The sequence below is a fragment of the Mercenaria mercenaria genome, chromosome 10 (assembly GCF_021730395.1).
Source record: "Mercenaria mercenaria strain notata chromosome 10, MADL_Memer_1, whole genome shotgun sequence".
NCBI classification, from domain to species: domain Eukaryota; kingdom Metazoa; phylum Mollusca; class Bivalvia; order Venerida; family Veneridae; genus Mercenaria; species Mercenaria mercenaria.
This window is the reverse complement of record NC_069370.1, coordinates 58,493,795-58,512,992: the sequence shown is the minus strand read 5'-3', so window position 1 is coordinate 58,512,992 and position 19,198 is coordinate 58,493,795. Positions and strand designations below refer to the sequence as shown.

The 19,198-nt window shown below is 36.0% G+C and overlaps 1 long non-coding RNA gene across 1 annotated transcript; it reads left to right on the top strand.

Moving 5' to 3' along the window:
- The first annotated feature begins 886 nt into the window (after window positions 1–886).
- Window positions 887–9,837, top strand: LOC123561434 (uncharacterized). Its single transcript, XR_006688417.2, has 3 exons — window positions 887–1,711; window positions 8,867–8,944; window positions 9,198–9,837. It is a non-coding gene; the product is annotated as an uncharacterized LOC123561434 (long non-coding RNA).
- The last annotated feature ends 9,361 nt before the right edge of the window (window positions 9,838–19,198 follow it).

Here is a 19,198-nt window from a genome sequence, read left to right as displayed (position 1 = left end):
ACATCACTCAAAGGCAGTTATTATATAAAACTAAAGTCTGTGAAGTTTTTTATTATTATTTAAATATCTCCAGTAGGTAGATATTAAAAAAAACTTTAGTCCTGCGTCTGATCTAACTGATATGATTAATAGACTATTTTAAATAAACTGTTTTCTAAACCATATACTGAGTCAGGTATATTAAGACGGCATCATATTGACCAAGTTCCTTAAGCCTATACCATTGATCTTGGTCCAAAGTGTAAGAGTGTGGAATTCCTGATGTCGGCTCGATGTGACAGTCGATATCGGATCAGTATTGAATATAAGGACTGATGTGAAATGTTTGCTGGGAGCCATGCATGCATATACCACAAGTGTAACTAGACAGTTACAAGATTATAGTGGTCATTTCATCTAAAAGTTAGAGTTACCATTGTGAACATATTACTATACGTAGGCTGATCACTACCAAATCAAATATAAGCCTAAGTTGGTCTAGTCACCAGTTGTCAAATTATAAATAGCCCTAGCCTTTTTTCCTTTTCTCATGTCCTTTCTCGACAGCGTCATGTTTTCTTTTACTCTATAGTGTTTCAGTATGTCAAAATCCGTCTGCTCCTATCGCATGCTAGATAAAACTGGCGGCGTAAGGATTTTTTACCTCGAATAGAGACATCGAAAGAATCGAAACAGAGTGTATTTAATGAAGTGTAACTTTCTTATACAAAAGTTATCATCCCCATTCTTCTTCTTTTTCAATAGCAGTGAGACAGTTCTTTATGGTAATATAATTGTCTGAAAATCTGATATTCTAGAAAATGTCGAAATAACCCTAGGCCTATTTAGTTAGTGGATTTTATATGAATTAAAGGAAAGCCTGATTTAGTGGCGCTCAGCCCACAGTTGTCGCGCTTGATAGGTCAACGTACGAGTATGAGGATGGGATCAAAAGTAATGCCACTGGCTATTGATAACCGCTATTTTTAGCGCGAGTACAAAATTCACGCCTTGCACCTGTTCCCCGTTGTAATAGCTTTCAATCGACGTATAAACTATACATGTAGACACAATATCACGCTCACAATTCACATTTGCACAAACCCTACTCGTAGGCGGTTAGGCAAAATGGTTGGTAAAAGTGTAAAAAAATGAGAACGAAATTAGGTCTTACATTAAGACTTGCGCTTCACTCGGAAGAGGTTTAAAGGACATTTATGCTGACATGTGTGCTGTTTATGGTAGTAATGAAATGTCCTTTTCAACAGTTTGCAGATGGATTAAGAAATTTTGTGCAGGCGTGGAGTCTGTCAAAATTGTGCCTAAAACTGGTCGACCTAAGTCTGCAAGTAATCCAAGGATTGTTGAAAAAATCAAACAAATAGTACTTTCTGACGCAAGATATACTTCTCAGCAGATTGCGGGCATGGTTGGCATTTCAAAAGCATCTGTGTTGTGCATTCTGCGAAATATTTTGAAATTGAAGAAGAAATGTGCTAAATGGGTCCCGCATTTGCTCAATGATGAGCAAAAACGCACGCGCGTTAAGATGGCGCGCAAGCTTTTGAAAAGGTTTCCAAGATACGATCAAAAAACATTTATGAATGTAGTAACAGGTGATGTGTCTTGGATACATTTCTTCGAACCGCATCGAAAAATTAGTAACCGAGTATGGCTCACCAAAAATGCCAGAAGGCCTTGCATTGCCAAAAGGATTGCAAGTGTGAAAAAGGTTATGTATGCCATATTTTTCACTACTTAAAATCGCCATCCAGGTTCCTGTACCTAAAGGCAAGTCAATGAATGCCAAGTTTTATAAGAAAAAAGTTCTTAAAAAGCTTCTCAAGTATTTCCAGAAACGCCGACCAAAGACGGGTATCCGAGGCATCCATTTGTTACATGACAACGCCTCGAGTCACAGGGCTGGGATTGTGACGTCGTTTTTGAATGAACAGGGAGTATATGTTCTAGAACACCCACTCTTTTCTCCGGATCTAGCCCCCTGTGACTTTTTCCTTTTCCCTCGTCTCAAGAAAAAGCTTGCAGGCAGAAAATATACATCTTGCCAAAAGTTGGGGGCCGCCATATTTAACCTCCTTAGTGATATACCTGAAAAAGACTATCAGAAAGCTTTTAAGGATTGGATTAAAAGATTGAGACGCTGTGTATCTGTCAAAGGAGATTACTTTGAAGGTTTGAAATAAAGATTTTCTTAATCCAACCTTTAGGTGTCATTTAACACCATTGGTTACATTACTTTTGATCCCACCCTCGTATGAGATAAATTTCGTTTCAGTAAAGGTTATCAATCATATTTGAGCAACGACTTACGACATTTTTCAGCTTTCATATATAATCTGTTATTTAAGAAACAATAAGACCCATTAAGATCCCTGTTAGAAATGTAGGCTTATATTTTATTACGTTTTATGAAATTTTGTAAATACCTCCCTTTGATATAAAAGTAGTAGAAAAATGGACTATTTCTTTTGATTTTTATATAATTTCTAGTTTTACATTTGCATTTGATAAATGTTGGGATACTACAACAACCTGAAACAAAAGGCAAGTTTTAAAACAGCGTGCAGCTTCGGAACCGAGATAGACAGTGGGGGGAGGGGGGGAAGGGGTAATAAAACTTGCATTTCTAAACGTTTTGACAAAGTGTGTGCTTCCCAGCGCAAACTTATGACAACTTAAATGCAGTTGTGCTTTGATTCATAATATTCCTTAGGCAAAACATGTTTATTTGATGATACTTAGGCGTAAAAAGCGTTTGTTTCCGGTATCCCGACCTACCCTAAATTTTTTGCCCGACCCTAAATGTTTTTATGGCCTTGGAGATTTTTTTCAACTTTTTAATTGTATTTGTATTCATTATTTGACACAAAAATAATTTCCGAAAAGTCCCACTTAATAAAAAAATCCCCCCTACCCCCCCCCACCCCCAAAAAAAATATATAAATATATTACCGACCTACCTACCCTAATTATTTTGAGCAAGTTACCAGAAACAAACATTTTTATTACGCCTTATGCTAAAATAACGCTATCTTGGTTGTGCAACCAGGATAGGAAAATCAAAGTGAAAATTTGATGTGTATTAAGAACTCGGTGTAACAGATCAATTGATTAAGTTTTGAAGAAATCCTTAAGTTGACCATTATCTGATTAACTACCTTTAAGGGTTACTGTTTCATAGCATCCGTTCTTATATATGTCCGCGGACAGTTTTGAACCGAATGTCGGCTGCTTTAAAATTTGTTACTCAGGGCTCATATTTATCAACCTGATTAATTGCTTAGCCCCCATCGCACCAAACTAGTTCTCAAAACGTCCCAACCCTTCCTAAAATATTGTAAAACTGGCTGCGATATGGCTAGAACGTTTGTACTTTGGCCGGAAAATATCCGTAATAATGCGATCGTAGTTAGTTCATAAACAGTTCTCAATACGTCCATCGCGTCTTTATCCCGTCTGAAGTCCGTTTATAGTAAGTTCAGTCCGGAAACAAGAGCACCGCCTTGCGGGTGCTGACGCTCATCTGATTTTTTTTGTGTAATAGAAATATTGTCCTACCCATGATTTTCTAAGTCTAAAAAGGGCCATCATTCTTGCAAAAAGCAGGATAGAGTTATGTTTCTTGATGTACAGTGTCCACTTATGATGGTGAAAAACGGTTGCAAGTTTTAAAGCAATAGCTTTGATAGTTTATGAGAAAAGTTGACTTAAACATAATACTCAACCAAGAAAATGATTTTCTAAGTCAAAAAGGGGCAATAATTATTGCAAAAATCAGGATGGAGTTACGCTGCTTGCTGTACAGGGTCAGCTTATGATGGTGAACAAGAGTTGCAAGTTTCAAAGCAATAGCTTTGATAGTTTAAGAGAAAAAGTTGACCTAAACATAAAACTTAACCAAGAAATCTGATATTTTCTAAGTACAAAAGGGGCCATAAATCTTGCAAAAAGCAGGATGGAGTTATGTTTCTTGCTGTACAGGGTCAACTTATGATGGTGAACAAGTGTTGCAAGTTTTAAAGCAATAGCTTTGATAGTTTAGGATAAAAGCTGACCTAAACATAAAACTTAACCAAGAAAACTGATTTTCTAAGTCCAAAAGGGGCAATAAATCTTGCAAAAAGCAAGATGGAGTTATGTTTCTTGCTGTACAGGGTCAGCTTATGATGGTGAACAAGTATTCCAAGTTTCAAAGCAATAGCTTTGACAGTTTGGGAGAAAAGTTGACCTAAACATAAAACTTAACCAAGAAATCTGATATTTTCTAAGTACAAAAGGGGCCATAAATCTTGCAAAAAGCAAGATGGAGTTATGTTTCTTGCTATACAGGGTCAGCTTATGATGGTGAACAAGTATTCCAAGTTTCAAAGCAATAGCTTTGATAGTTTAGGAGAAAAGCTGACCTAAACATAAAACTTAACCAGGCAACGCCGACGCAGACGCCGACACCGACGCCGACGCCGACAACCGCTCAAGTGATGACAATAACTCATCATTTTTTTTCAAAAAATCAGATGAGCTAAAAATTGCCCGTTCACCTCATGTGGACACCGTTTGAAGGCAGTCCAAGTCCGTCTGTAGTCAGATTAAAGAAGTTCGTAACTAGTCCTTCTTCGTTCCGAGTACGTCGAAATACGTTCTAACTAGTTGTTAACTCGACCAACTCGCTCACAGACAGTTTAACTCGTTCTGTTTACGTCCTCATCTCTCCCTAGTACGTTTAGAACGTAAATTGCAAGCACGCTCTGGCCCGATGGCTATTAAAGCCATCACGTTTCGCCTAGTTCTCATTCTCGTTTGTCTCTTCAACCTCTCAAGACACCAAAACAATCCACAGCAGTAGGCAAGTATCAATATGACTCCAAAGAAAAGTGAAGCCAAACAGAGACGGGGTGTAAAGTGTTAAAGCAGTAAAAGACCAATGTCTCACAGAAGCCGATACAGTCAGCCCCTGAACGTGCAAGTCGAGAGGATGAGCGTCGTAATTTATTCCCCGCACCTTCTGACGCCTCTGTCTCCAAGTCCGAGGATGAAGGAGGACAGAGTCAGAAACTAAAGAAGAAAAAAGTAAAGGCATAAAATTGGCTAAACCTTGTGCCCAAATCTTGAACCTGTACGGCAACGGCATGTATTTATACCCTAACTTGTGTAATTGTACTGCAGACGGGATTGATGTTGTAGGAACTGTGAATAAACGTAATAAACGTACTTAAAACGTGCGGAGCGTACTGAGAACATATTGTAAACTCTTAGAACAGTTTAGAAACGTATTGCAAACTTAGTATTTTATTTTGATCGTATTCAGACGGAATAACGACGCACTAAGGATGTAATGCGGTCGAGTTAAGTCTTTCTGTGAACGGGTTAAACGAGCTACAAACGGATCCGGTCGGTGTGCACACGTACTAAAATTGACGCCCGATCGCTTTACGTCATACCACGTCTCTAGTACGATCGAAGTACGGCGGTTCAGTTCTTAGTACGTCCATCTCGTTTTAAGTACGTTGTCAGTCCGTCATACTGTAGGACGGAATATTTACATTCGCCCTATTCTTTTCCATTGAAAATTGTGACGTTCATTTCGTATGAACAGCAAAAGGAAAGGCGCGAAAGTTACGTCATCGTTGCTAAGTGATAACCGGCCGCTGTTTTGACGACATCCGCGTATAGTCAGGGAGAACGTTCCTTAGATGACGTCGAAGTTGTTCCATTTGGTGCACAGAATGGCCGGGAAGCTGATTTTAATGTTAAATGCCGCCGCAAAATATGTGCAGTTCATAACACTATCTTGTTTACAAATGGAAAGGAAATATAATGTAAATATAAGAAATGAAACTATTTTTTCCGGCGCGATTCATGGATTGCCGATCCTATTCTGTCGTTCATTTCGCATGAACACCGAAAAAAAATCATTTCATTTCTTAAATGATCGGCAGACATTTTTGAGTAGGCTCAAAGTTCTGGAACACCATTCCCTTTCAACCCCGTACGAGCCAGTCCATAAAATTCTTAGACAGACTGTAGAACGTCGCTACTACGTCTGTTCCGTTGCCACACAGTTTGAGCCCGTTCGGCTACATTTTTAGAACGTACTGAAAACGAGCTTGGTGTGATGGGGGTATAATTAAGTAATGCATTTGTTCAAACCTTTAACACCTGATCATTTGCTCTTGTGATCAATGGCGCGTAATTCATGTAAGATTTTAAGATTTTGTCTCTGGCTCAACCAAAATAGATAGAAAATAAATTAATTTAATTCCAAAGCTACACACAGTTTCAAAATTTACTGTTTGGTTTAGATGGTTGAAAATTGATGTCTATGAAACGGAAGTGTAAAACTCGAAATTATCAATGAAATCGGAAGAAAAGCTCGATACGTATACATTAAAAAGGGAAGTTAATCAAAATCTTTATAAAGACAATAAAGTTTAAACTTGTCTCAAGTCGGCACCCATGTCTACGAGAGATTTCGATAATTTCCAGTGAGGGCTAAAGAGACCAGAGATCCCGAAAACCGGGATCGCATATTTTATTAGGGGTAAAGCTGCTAGACTGGCTTGTGAAAAGATTTATGTCAATAAGCTCACATGTGGTAATTGACCAGTCGCCAAATGTCCGATCGCTTCGCCTCTTAGATCATGTGGTCTGGAAATCCGCAATTTCTGACAAACAAGCTTTAAAATGACGGATACTATAATGCTGAATAATTTCCCTTAAGATGTTGACGAATATTTCTTTCCTCATAGGTTTGCTCACGAGTCGTATATCAACTCTATGATATGTTTTCCGTGCGGAAATTACACTATTGAGGTTAAAGAGGATGTGGGTATTCTACATTTAAAGTTGATTCTTCGAAAGTCAAAATATTTCCTGCAGGCTCCTCGTTTAGTTTAAGGAGTGAGTTTTCTTCACTCTAGTATGTTTCTCGAATTCTATCTTGTGTTTCAAGTACTTTCCGAAGTATGTAGCTGTTGAAACGAACCTTTTCCAATATAACCAGATTAGATTTTTTTCACATTTAACGCATTATGTACACATTGGATTTATGTACTATATAGATAGTATGTTACTCTGAAATAATAGAATGGTCGTTTAACAAAACAGTACGTCACTCTGACAAGATAGTATATACACTGGACATGATAGCATATTACGCTGAGACAATATGATGGTCGATTAACAAAATAGTACGTCACTCTGACAAGATAGTCTATGCACTGGACATGATAGCATGTTACTCTGAGAAAATATGATGGTCCTTTAACAAAATAGTACGTCACTCTGACAAGATAGTATATACACTGGACATGATAGCATGTTAATTTGAGAAAATAGGATGATCGTTTAACAAAACAGTACGTCACTCTGACAAGATAGTATATACACTGGACATGATAGCATGTTAATTTGAGAAAATAGGATGATCGTTTAACAAAACAGTACGTCACTCTGACAAGATAGTAAAAACACTGGACATGATAGCATGTTACTTTGAGAAAATAGGACGGTCGTTTAACAAAATAGTACAAACCTCTGACAAGATGGTATGTTCACTGGACATGACAGTATGTTAATTTGAGAAATTAGGATGGTCGTTTTACAAACCAGTACGTCACTCTGACAAGATAGTATACACACTGGACATGATGTCATGTTACTCTGAGAAAATAGGATGATCGTTTAACAAAATAGTACAACACTCTTACAAGATAGTAAACACACTGTACATGACAGCATGTTACTTTGAGAAAATAGGATGGTCGTTTAACAAAATAGTACGTCACTGAGAAATAGGATGTTCGTTTAACGAAACAGTACGCCACTCTGACAAGATAGTAAACATACTGGACATGATACCATGTTATTCTGAGAAAACAGAATGGTCGTTTAACAAAATAGTACGTCACTCCGACACGATAGTATGTTCACTGGACATTATAGTATGTTAATTTGAGAAAATAGGATGGTCGTTTAACTATGGAAGCGTTAATTGACCCCCTACTTGATGCGAAAACGATAGACTTTTCGACATATTTTATCTCGACATGGTGTTATTACATGTATAAATATGTATATGTTACGTATTGTTGTAGCAATTTACAGTCATAGAAAGACGACATGCCTGTATATAACGCATTATGTTTGCTAATATATAAGTGAACTCGCCATATAACTTACGTAGCTTTACGTCTTGAATTAAAAAGACAAAATGAAAATTAAAAAGTCGACTTACACTTGCACAAATGACAACAGTTATTCCAATAAAATGTTAATGTGTGTATGTTCAGTAAACAAATGCAGTTTTCCAACATAATTCTTGGCGACAAAGCCATGTTAACATTCATTACCGCTCCATTTTTTATGTTGACCCTTATTTTTATTCAGTGTGTAGTCAGCAGGGCGTGCCTGTATCGGTAAGTCTTTACAAATGTATAAATCATTTGGGGGATACTATAAAAATTTACGATTTTTCGGAATTGAATGAATAAGGAATTCTAGACTATGAATGGAATGAAATAAAAACAGTCAAACTGTATCAGCCATAAACAGGTAGAAGTTTATTTAACGTCACAAACAACACAAGCCACAAAGCTCTCTTGCGACAAACAAGGTGTTCAGTAATAGATACTTAACTGTGCTTAACTGTGCTTATTTTACCGCCTGTTAAAATCCTTTAAATGCTGAGAGCCATGCTAGGAAGCTGCAAGTACTCTTTTTCATGTCTTTAGTACGACGCGGCCGGGGCTCGAACCCCAGTGCTCCCACTCTTATAGCCGACACTGTTCAACCGAGCTATTGAAACATTTGTATACATATTTTAATAGAATAACCTCGTTTTACAAACAATTGTCATTTATATATTCAGACCACCAGAGGAAGTGGTGAGAGACTGACAATGATGTACTGAACGAGCATGGTGGAAAGACAATATAATCAAATGGGGGTATATATCAAATTCTAGTACATTTTCAGCAGTATTATAATTAGATTGTTAAAAAAAAGCATTGGAATAATTTTTATGAAACTTGGATTTATTATTTTGATTTACTTCTTGGCTAAAGGCATGCAAATGGTATATTTTTATAACCAAACTTATTTTGTATGATACTATTTGGTGAACCTATGTGTTGATATCATTTAGCTATACAAGGATCATTTTAATTACTATTTTGATGTTTTCTTGTTTCTGTTTTTAGGTTTCTCATTAGCCTAACTTGTGTATAGTCTGTTTTGATAGAGAGCCTACAGGGTATTTTTATCTATGCGGCCATACTGCCTGTATACCTTGTGCACTACATATTTCCAAAAACACTGTGGGAAGAAATGCCCTAAATGTGGGGTTAAATTGAAGCTGTCAGAAACATTTATAACTAGAAAGTATTTGATAATATAACAGCAATTTCGATATAATTACAATCAAGGTAGATACTGAAGAGTGCGAAGCATTTTAAGTTTGTTTACTTCTTTCAATGTAGGACACAATGGAGAAATGTTTACATGCTTCTTGAATTTGGAATGTTAGAAACCGATGCGTTTCTGGATATAAAGGCAGCATCAATGTTAAGTCATTGACATCTTATTATATAACGTTGAACCAGCTATAAAGATTCTACCATCTTGTATCTACTAATTTAAAGGACATTTTGTCTTTGTTTATATTGTACATAATGACACGTACATGGCATACCTGTAAAGATACACATGAAGGTTTATATTTGTTTCCTTAATATGTGCTGTATTAGGTATAGGCAATATCTATAATGTTATTAGTTTGTTTTTGAATCATATATTATCAGAAGAACAAGAGTAAAAGTTGAATAAAAGTTTCCCTGTTAATTGACGTAGTATTGTTATATTTTTGGTCCTTTTGATCATTGAGAAAATTTCATATTCAATGTATAGGAATTCTGCTTAAGCCGGTGCTAGGAAACATGAGAGGAGCTGCAGATTTCATAACATCTATATGAACAGAAGAAAAATGAAAAAAGACTGTGCTATTGTGCCTTTTCTTATTACGTTCACAAGCTTTTAACCTAATCTCATGAAATTGTTTGGTTGTTCTTATCTATAAGTAATTACGGTGTCCATCTGTCCGTCTATATATCTGTAGAATTTTGCCGTTTCACATATTTTCACGTTGCATTTTGTCATACAAATCACTGTGTTACATTGCAAGTAATATGCACTATAAATGAAATCGAAAAGGTTTTATTTTTCGGAATCTCTTTTATTATATTGGCATGATTTTGTGAATCTCTAAAAAGTTTTATGTGTACGTTTTAAATATTAAACAGATAATAACAGTATAAGTACCCTCCCCTCTTCAACCTTTTGTATGCCGGATCCAGATTCTTTTAGAGTGGTATTCTTGCTGCAAAGCATTAGTACACCACACAATTATTACCCTAAGTGAAATTTTGATGTGGTTTTAGACTTTAATATACAACAACAGAGATTATCTGGTCATGAAATGGATCTATGGTCATGAAATGGATCTATATATATTTGTATCGTTAAAAGCCGGAAAGTCATTTCAGTAAACTGTGATTTTACTGCTTTTTATTTTGCTGGATACTGGTCCAAAACTGAACACATCCTGGGCCAAAGAATGCACTAAAGCGTGCAATTCTCTCGTGAGTCACTCGTTGGATTTTTTTCAAACATGGTCTGTAGCAGAATTATTACGATTGGTATGATTAGACCTTTCTAGAGGATGCAATAGCTAACAATAGAAAATTCTTAAAACGAAGTCTTCTCATGAACCGCTTAATGGATCTTCATTAAACTCCCTATATAGCATCCTTAAGGTCTTCTCCCACTTTTTTAATGAGTGAGCTTGGTCCCTTTTATTGGTAACTAGAGCTAAAATAACAATACCTTCAAACGATTTCTCCCCATGAACGGCTTGATGGATATTTATCAAACTTTGGCTGTAGCATCATTGTACGGTCTTCTCCAACATTTGTTCAACTGTGACCCTATTAAGGGGCCACTTGAGCTAAATATGAAGGTATCTTTAAACAACTTCTTATGAGTTGCTTGATGCAGATGACCATTTCAAAGAACCTTTGGAAACAACCCAAGCCCAGTCCAATTACATGTGAGTAAGTTCCACCCAGTTTTAAATTCTAGGAATAATATAGTGTTTGAACTGTTTGTAATCTGTCACATTAATTTACTTATAAAGCCTCTTGAACTTTCCAGATTAAGCTCTGAATCTCAGGTGAGCACTCTATGACCATGATAGCATTTCTCTTCTTTCTTGGGCAGAACTCATATTACCTAAACTACTGTAATGATATTGTAAAGGCGAAGAACTTTAAATTTCACACAATGGGAGACACCATTGAGAGAAAATGCAGTCTACTCTACCTTAATGACGGTTTTAATTATCTCCCTTTATCTGGTTTACGTATAAAACATTTGTGCAGAGCATAACTATCTCCAATACAATTAGAAGAGCTTGATAGAAATTTAACATTGATTGACAGTACTGGAAGGACTTGTACTGACCCTTAACTCAGTTTTAGTCACTTTTTGAAATAACTCCATTAAATATACCTGTTCTCTGCAAGCAAGTTGAAACTTCTCCACATGAATCAAAGGTGGAGGACGAATGATTTTAGACACAATGTCTGTTACCAAAATCGTCATGCAGAACAAGCCCCACGCCCGGGGAGTCTTATTCACGACCCCGCGTTCTGTAGATCTCCCTAATAAGCTAAGCGGGCGGGCTTATACGAGGTAAAGGCACACCTATTCGAGACATGCATCATAATGTGTTGAAGGGATTTTATTCCAACTTAATACAAAGTTGGTGGATATCGACTAAGAGCGCAATGTTAAAAACACTGCTTTGTTTGTGGTGCCCCGTTTCAAATGAATTTTATGGTTCAAATTTTTGTTTAGGTCCATTTGGGTTGAATACTATTAGTGCAATAGCTTTGAAACTACATACAGTGATATATTGTCATTATATGAGTATGTTTACCCTTACAGAAGCAAGCCTCTGTGGCGTACATGCTGCGTATTTGCTGTGTATATGCCGCGAACACAGTAGTACGCCAGAGGAGTACATTTTACATATACCGCATGCCGCGTACATGCCGTGTACTATTTCGACGAGTACACAGCATGTACGCAGGAGGTCACTAGTACACTTCAAGTACGCAGCACAGACTCTGAAAATTTAAGGAGTACACTGCATGTACGCAGGAGGGACTTGTACAAGAAAATAGTACACTGCATGTACACCGCAGATACTTTGAAATTTGTGCAGTACACTTCATATACGCGGGAAAGACTTGTACAATTTCTTTTGGCATTTATACTTAGTTTTTTTTTTATAAGTTAAAGTCTGAAGTAAACTTCATATACGCGGGAGGGACTTCATGCAGGAAGGATTTGTACATTTTTTTTTTTTTTTTTGAAGCAAGAACTTGATTTCCGAGTAACTTTTATCTTAATAGCATAGAATAGTTCAGATTACCGGTATTCTGAACAATAAAAATTTGCCAAACTATTTGCAATGTTCATTTGTGAAGCTTACATCTTAGTGATTTCTGAGCTGCACCTTGCATGCAGTGTAAAAATATATTCTTTTTCATTTTGAATTAATCCTGGAGCTTTCTAACTTGGATAATTGAAAAGCCTTATTTGAACTTCGTTGCATTACATTTTGTAATACATGAAATAATTACCAAGATAATGCCTCAACAGCGCCCGAATGAGAAGAATTAATAGCTCTCACTGTTATTTGAATACTCTTAAGCAAAACACCACTCTATCATGTTTTATAAAGGCTTTAATGCTCATTATGTTAACTCATTAAGGCCTCACCAAATTAAAAAGTTGTTCATCGGATTTGCCGCTCGTATATTTTCAGAACGTTTTTGGCTAATTGCGCTTGCCCCATTGGAAAAAATCAATCCAAAATTTATTGGTGCGCTACTTTTTACGGACGTAAAAGTGTATAAATGCTTATATAATTCCAGTCCTAGATTGTTCTCAGATGGATTATAATCAAAATAAATACATACTACGCACACATCGTCTATAATAAATCATAACACTTATATTTAGTTGCATTAAAGTTGTTTCCCCTTGATGCAGTTACGCCATTTTCTTCAAATGTTTACCAAATTACATGCTACAAAAATTGATTTATTTCATTGATAAGTGGATGGAGAAAAGCATACTAATTTATTTGATAACATCAATCTACATTATTTTGGTAAGGGTAAATACTTATTGATGCATGTCACTTATCTTTGTTCTGTTTTTTTCTGTCCAAATGATCAGCATTTGCATACGAAAGTTGGTGGGGTAAGGAATTTACATTATCACAGCAGTTTCGCCACAAGAGTACACAGCATGTATGCAGCAGGAGTACACAGCATGTACGCTGCAGGACTCGGGCCATGAGTACACAGCATGTACGCCGCAGGAGTACACAGCATGTACGCCGCAAGGGTAGTACACCGCAGGCTCATTTGCATGTGAAAAGTGTATGTGCCGCGTACATGCTGCGTACTATTTCTCGCATACTAAATTCCTCCAGCGTACATCCTGTGTACTATGTAGTCCACAGCATGTACGCAGCAAGTAGTACGCGGCAGAGCTCATTTGCATGTCAAAAGTGTACTACAAACGTACTATTGGTGTATGTGCGGTGTATATCCTGCGTACTATTGATTTCAGTACACATCATGTACGCATCATATACGCTGTATGTACACAGCAAGAGTACGCAGCAGGCCTTTTTCTTCTGTAAGGGTATGATCCTTTTTATACTTCAGAAAATAGAAATTACCTTTTTGTATGTTTTACTCCACTCCACTTTAATAATGAGACCATTTATAGCGTTTAAACTATGTACACTGATAATCATTAGGTTTGTAAGGAACCATAACTCCTGCACACATTTTTCGGAACTACGGCCTTTTGTGTACATAAGTTTATACAAAGTTTATGTCAGGTCGATTGTGAAGGAAGTTTTACAACTTATATTAATCACCCTCGGCACCTCATTCCTGATGGAATCCATCGCCACGAGGGTATGAGAGAAGAAGCCAGTTTCCTTTTTAATGCTGAGCGCTAAGCAAGGAAGCTACTGGAACTATTTTTCACGTCTTTGGTATGACGCCGTTGGGGATCGAACCCACAACCTCCCACACTTGAAGCGGACGCTCTACCACTAGGCTATTGAATTTCCTAATTAAAACTTTTGTTAAGGTCTACTTTACTTGAATACAATATGAGTCATTACTTTAAAATGTATCATTGTTAGGCATGAATGCAGGTACAGAACATAAATTTTGTCGGAATTGTGACCTTTTATGTATTAAGAAAATTGGAAATTTTTTGTAGGCTCACTTTTCTTGTATACTGAAATAGTTGCATCAGGCGGTGCTCTTGATTAATGTCTTTGCCTGAAACATAAGTGCGAGAAGAAGTTTATTTTCATGCATACAAAGAAGGAGGCCATTGTTGGAAAGTGGACATTTCAAAAACGACAGCTCCACCATGTATAGATTTTGAATCAACTGCGTTTATTTTACTCATACTCGGGCTGCCATGTCTACTTGAAACTTTTAAAAGGAATTTATTTATTTTATATCGTAATAAACGCGTTAATGATGTCAATTGTATGCATCTTATTTACAATTTGATGTAATTTGTCGGAAAGTTTAATAAGGTCTATATTACTCAGAAGTGCGCAGGAGTTCTTTGCGTATTTGGTGTAATTTGTATTTCGCTGTCATTTGTTCGACTTATTATCAGATACATCTACTATATAATAAAATCTGTTAAAAGATAAGCATTAAAGTATTTGGGCAGATCTCTTCTGGCCTTTAATATTCACAATGACAACTCTAAAATATATAATTGATTATTTATCGTATTATAATGATATCTGCAATCTTTAAGACACACACAACAAATATGGATGCAGATGATGCCTTAGGCAGGCCTAGGATGCTCCAAAAGATATAGGGTCCTTTAAAGCATATTTTCTTGATCTTTTTTACACTTGGGACAATAAGGCATTGTTAACAGCATCTCTTCTCAATCAATATTGAATGAATCCATTTTCTATGGTATTCTGTCATTGAAACATGCTATTCAGTGAATAAAAATAGAAAGCAAATTTCTATTGTTTTTGTTACTGAATAACACTTCAGTCATAAGCAGTATTTCTTTTTACCTGCCTTATACAGTTTTGAGCAACTTATAACAATATAATATTCAAACAACACATTTAAAAAAAAAAAGCACATTTAAAAGATATTTTTAACATACTAGTACTAAAAAAATAGCCAGTCATTATAATTAGATTGTTCACCATATCTTCAACATTTTATATTAGTTAGCATCTCTTGCAATGTTAGTATAAGTGTTCAAGGAAGACAATTTATACACTAAGCGGTAGTCTTTTATATTTCTAAAAGAATCATTACATACATAGATCTACAACCTGTTAAGATACATTGTTTTTGCACTGAACAAAAGTGTTACTTGACCATTCAAACTTATCTTTGTCCAATCCAGTTTGTTTTCGAGCACTTGCCAAATGTATCCTTATAGCGGAGTCTTGGACATGTATCATTCTTGTTGTTTCTTGTTGTTTTTTTTTTTTTTGGTTTAACATCGCACCGACACAATTAAAGGTCATATGGCGACTTTCCAGCTTTGATGGTGGAAGAAGACCCAAGGTGCCCCTCCGAGTATTATTTCATCATTAGCGGGCACCTGGCTAGAAACGCCGGCCTTCCGTAAGCCAGCTGGATGGCTTCCTCACATGAAGAATTCAACGCCCCGAGTGAGTCTTCGAAGTCAGTGACCTGAACCACTCGGCCTTTTAGTTCACACGGAAGTAGATGTCCACAGTCTAAAACATTGTAAAGTTGTCATAAATGCGGGTTGATTTGGACATCCTGCATAAAATGCGCGTTCTATCCCAACTACTATCACCATAATAATATTTTAATGCCATTTGAAGATCTAGTGCAATAAGTGCACGAACAACCCTCGGAACTTAAAGTGTAGACTTAATATAGTCAACCAATATTTGGCAGATTTTTATAACATACTCGTAACTTTAGTATTTTTCTTGAGTGTCCATCTATAACCCCACGACTGAAATTCCAAAAGTTTTAAACTTTTAGGTGATCGTCTAAATGCATGCCCGCTTTTGTCTTGTGTTATATGTACGTCTGTTTTACAGACGTTTTGACCTTATAATCACATCACTGTATCCATGGTCTTTAATATATGCCTGGCTATTTCTAGCAATTCATTTACTCTGTCTGATGACTTAAACATGTTCCATATTATACCATATGTTGCACAGCTTTCTCACTTCATTTATTACATAAGGTGACTTGAACCAGCCCTATATCTCCTCTCCCAAAGGTGTCCTACAGTTTGTCTTGCATGTCGAAGAGTTACAGCAATGTCATGTGTAAAATACAAAATATACCATAACTTTCCAAATATATCCAAGCCGGAAATGATAAGTAACTAGCACGTCTTTGAACTTGTTTACACCAAACCAGGCAACGCAGCTTTCACAACAGAACAGGCAAGCATATAACTGAAATGGCAAAACAGGAATTTCTTACGCATTTAGAGCGGGTGTGGGTATTTCCGAACAGTTAAGCAATAATGTTGAATGTTCGGAAATACCCACTTATATTGCCATTTAAAAACAACTTGTTTATAGAGTGATTCCAGCAGATTTAGTGTGAATAATTCCGAACTATATAAGTATACAGATATTGTCAGTATAGTGTATTGAAGATATTACCTATTGGACGTGTATTTCCGAACAGAGGGGGTAATTCCGAACAACAGTGGGGCTAATTCCAAACAGTTCCAACTTCTTAAAAACAGAACGTTTGTTTGTTTACAATGATAAACACAGACATTCTTTACGGTATTACTTGCATTTTTAACAAAGAAACTTTATAAAACAAAACATATAACTGGAATTTACAGAGCATCTGTATCTAAACCTAAATTTGCAGAAGCACAGCACAACATCTGTGACAACTTTCTACATGATTAATGTCCGAAAACTGAATATGGTATTAACACCCTTATACATGATGCAGTGTGCAGTGTTAAAAATGTCTTAGAATCTGTGTTTAAATCAACAGTATTTGCATTCAAACAGAAGTTCGTCTGTATAGCCCAGTAATTCATCTGCCACACATTTAGGGTGAAATCTGCATCCACAATTGGTGCATGTAGGGTTTTTCACATGCATACAGTAACGTGGACCTTGTCGTGCAGGGTTGTCTTGGCATCCAAAAAATGCTTGCAACTCTTGTCAAGCTCATACTATTGCTACACCAGTCGCCGCCTCCTCTACCACAGACGGATCATATTTCACATGTTTAAAACGAGCTAATATGAATGAAAGAAAGTTGAACTCATTTTACGAAGTAGTAGATTTATTTATTTGTTACTGTATCTTTTTTATATATATATTTATTTATCTACTTATTTATTAATTTATAGTCTAGCTCTAGTTATTTGCTTCAAATATAGTATATTATTAAGTCTTTATATATACTTATTTTGGATAAACTGTTCCTCATACATTGATTGTTTGGAATTAGCCACACATTAATTAACAAGTGTGTCTAATTCCGAACGGCTTCTTTGATCTTTCAACGTTTTCCTTAATGAGAAATGCAGTTAACTCCCTTCCCACGGGACACTTGTGATGTAAGAATTCCATCAAAACATTGTCAGCGGTAAAAACCACTACTTTTAGATCCGTACATACTACTTACATCAAAATACGAAAACAGGTAAGAACGACATGCATGCAAGCTGTCTTATAAGTTCTAGTCTATTATTTTGAAAAGGTGCGCGACAAAGCTTTGCATTCATTGCAATATGATATGGAATTCGTTGTTATCCTGTATGTGACGCCGTAGATTAGATTGGTGCCTTTCAAGAATACAAAAATGTCATTGGAAAAATGTGTTCGGAATTACCCCCCTGTTCGGGATTACCCACACCCGCTCTAATATATTAATAACACATTTCTACATTTTGTATAATGAGCTACTTCATTAGAGAGGTAGGAAAGGGGGAGGAGCATCTAGCCACACGTTGATTAATAAGGAATCCATAATCTAACCATTCAGCACTTATGTTTGCTTAATCAGACAAATTATCAAAACGTCATGGCAGTTTGACATTGAAGAAAATGGCTAACAAAAGGAGGCAGCCAGTTTTGTAATTATGACGTTTCGATGCACTTGCAGTGAAAATAAATCAGTCCCAATGCCAAAAATCCTTCGTGAACTAGCAATTTGAACAGGTTATTTTACATTATTTTACATAACATTTTGTAAACACTTGACAGAAATATCAAAACATTTTATTTTCTTTTTAAAATAAAAATGAGTTGTATTTCTCATTGGAAAGCAGCATTTTTTTATGAAAAGCAGTTGATTTCCTTATCAATTTGGGTTTGAAAAATATCTCAAGATACTCAATATATCATATATTCGAAACGCCAAGAATTTTCTAAATCTGGTAACAATTATTCATAAAAATCAGGATTTAGACAATTTCAAATAAATCTTCATGGGGGTCAATGATATGATAAGTCTGATGTTGTTAAGAATATTACCAAACGAATACTAAAAGAGTGATGGCATTCCTATTGGAGTGTCAGAAGACTTACTAATGAAATCAGAACATTAGATTAAAGAAGGATCGTTGCTTTACTAGTCGCATTTTTGTGGATGATATAGCCTTTCCGCTAGAACTCGATGAAATAATTATACTCTTCAATAAGCAATAATGTAAATGGAGAGTTATGGTCTTTACAGCTTCAATAATATTATCATAAATAATGAAATTTGAGAATAAGAACATTACCAACAACAACAACAATAGTACTAATATGAAATAATTACCGTAGTTTTATGCAGTCATTCCTTCCAGAGAAAACGGCAGAATTCCAAAGCTAATACAAAACTACCGACTTCTTTAAATAATGCAAAGGTATTGGCTCATGCTGTCTAAATATTTTGCAAGAAGACAAGGTATAACACAGTATATTAACGTAAACTATAACGTTATTTACATTTTCACATAATATTTGGGATGATGTCTATTTGCTTGTGTAGCATGCCGTCCTATTTTCCTGTGTTAAACAATTTTGAATGAC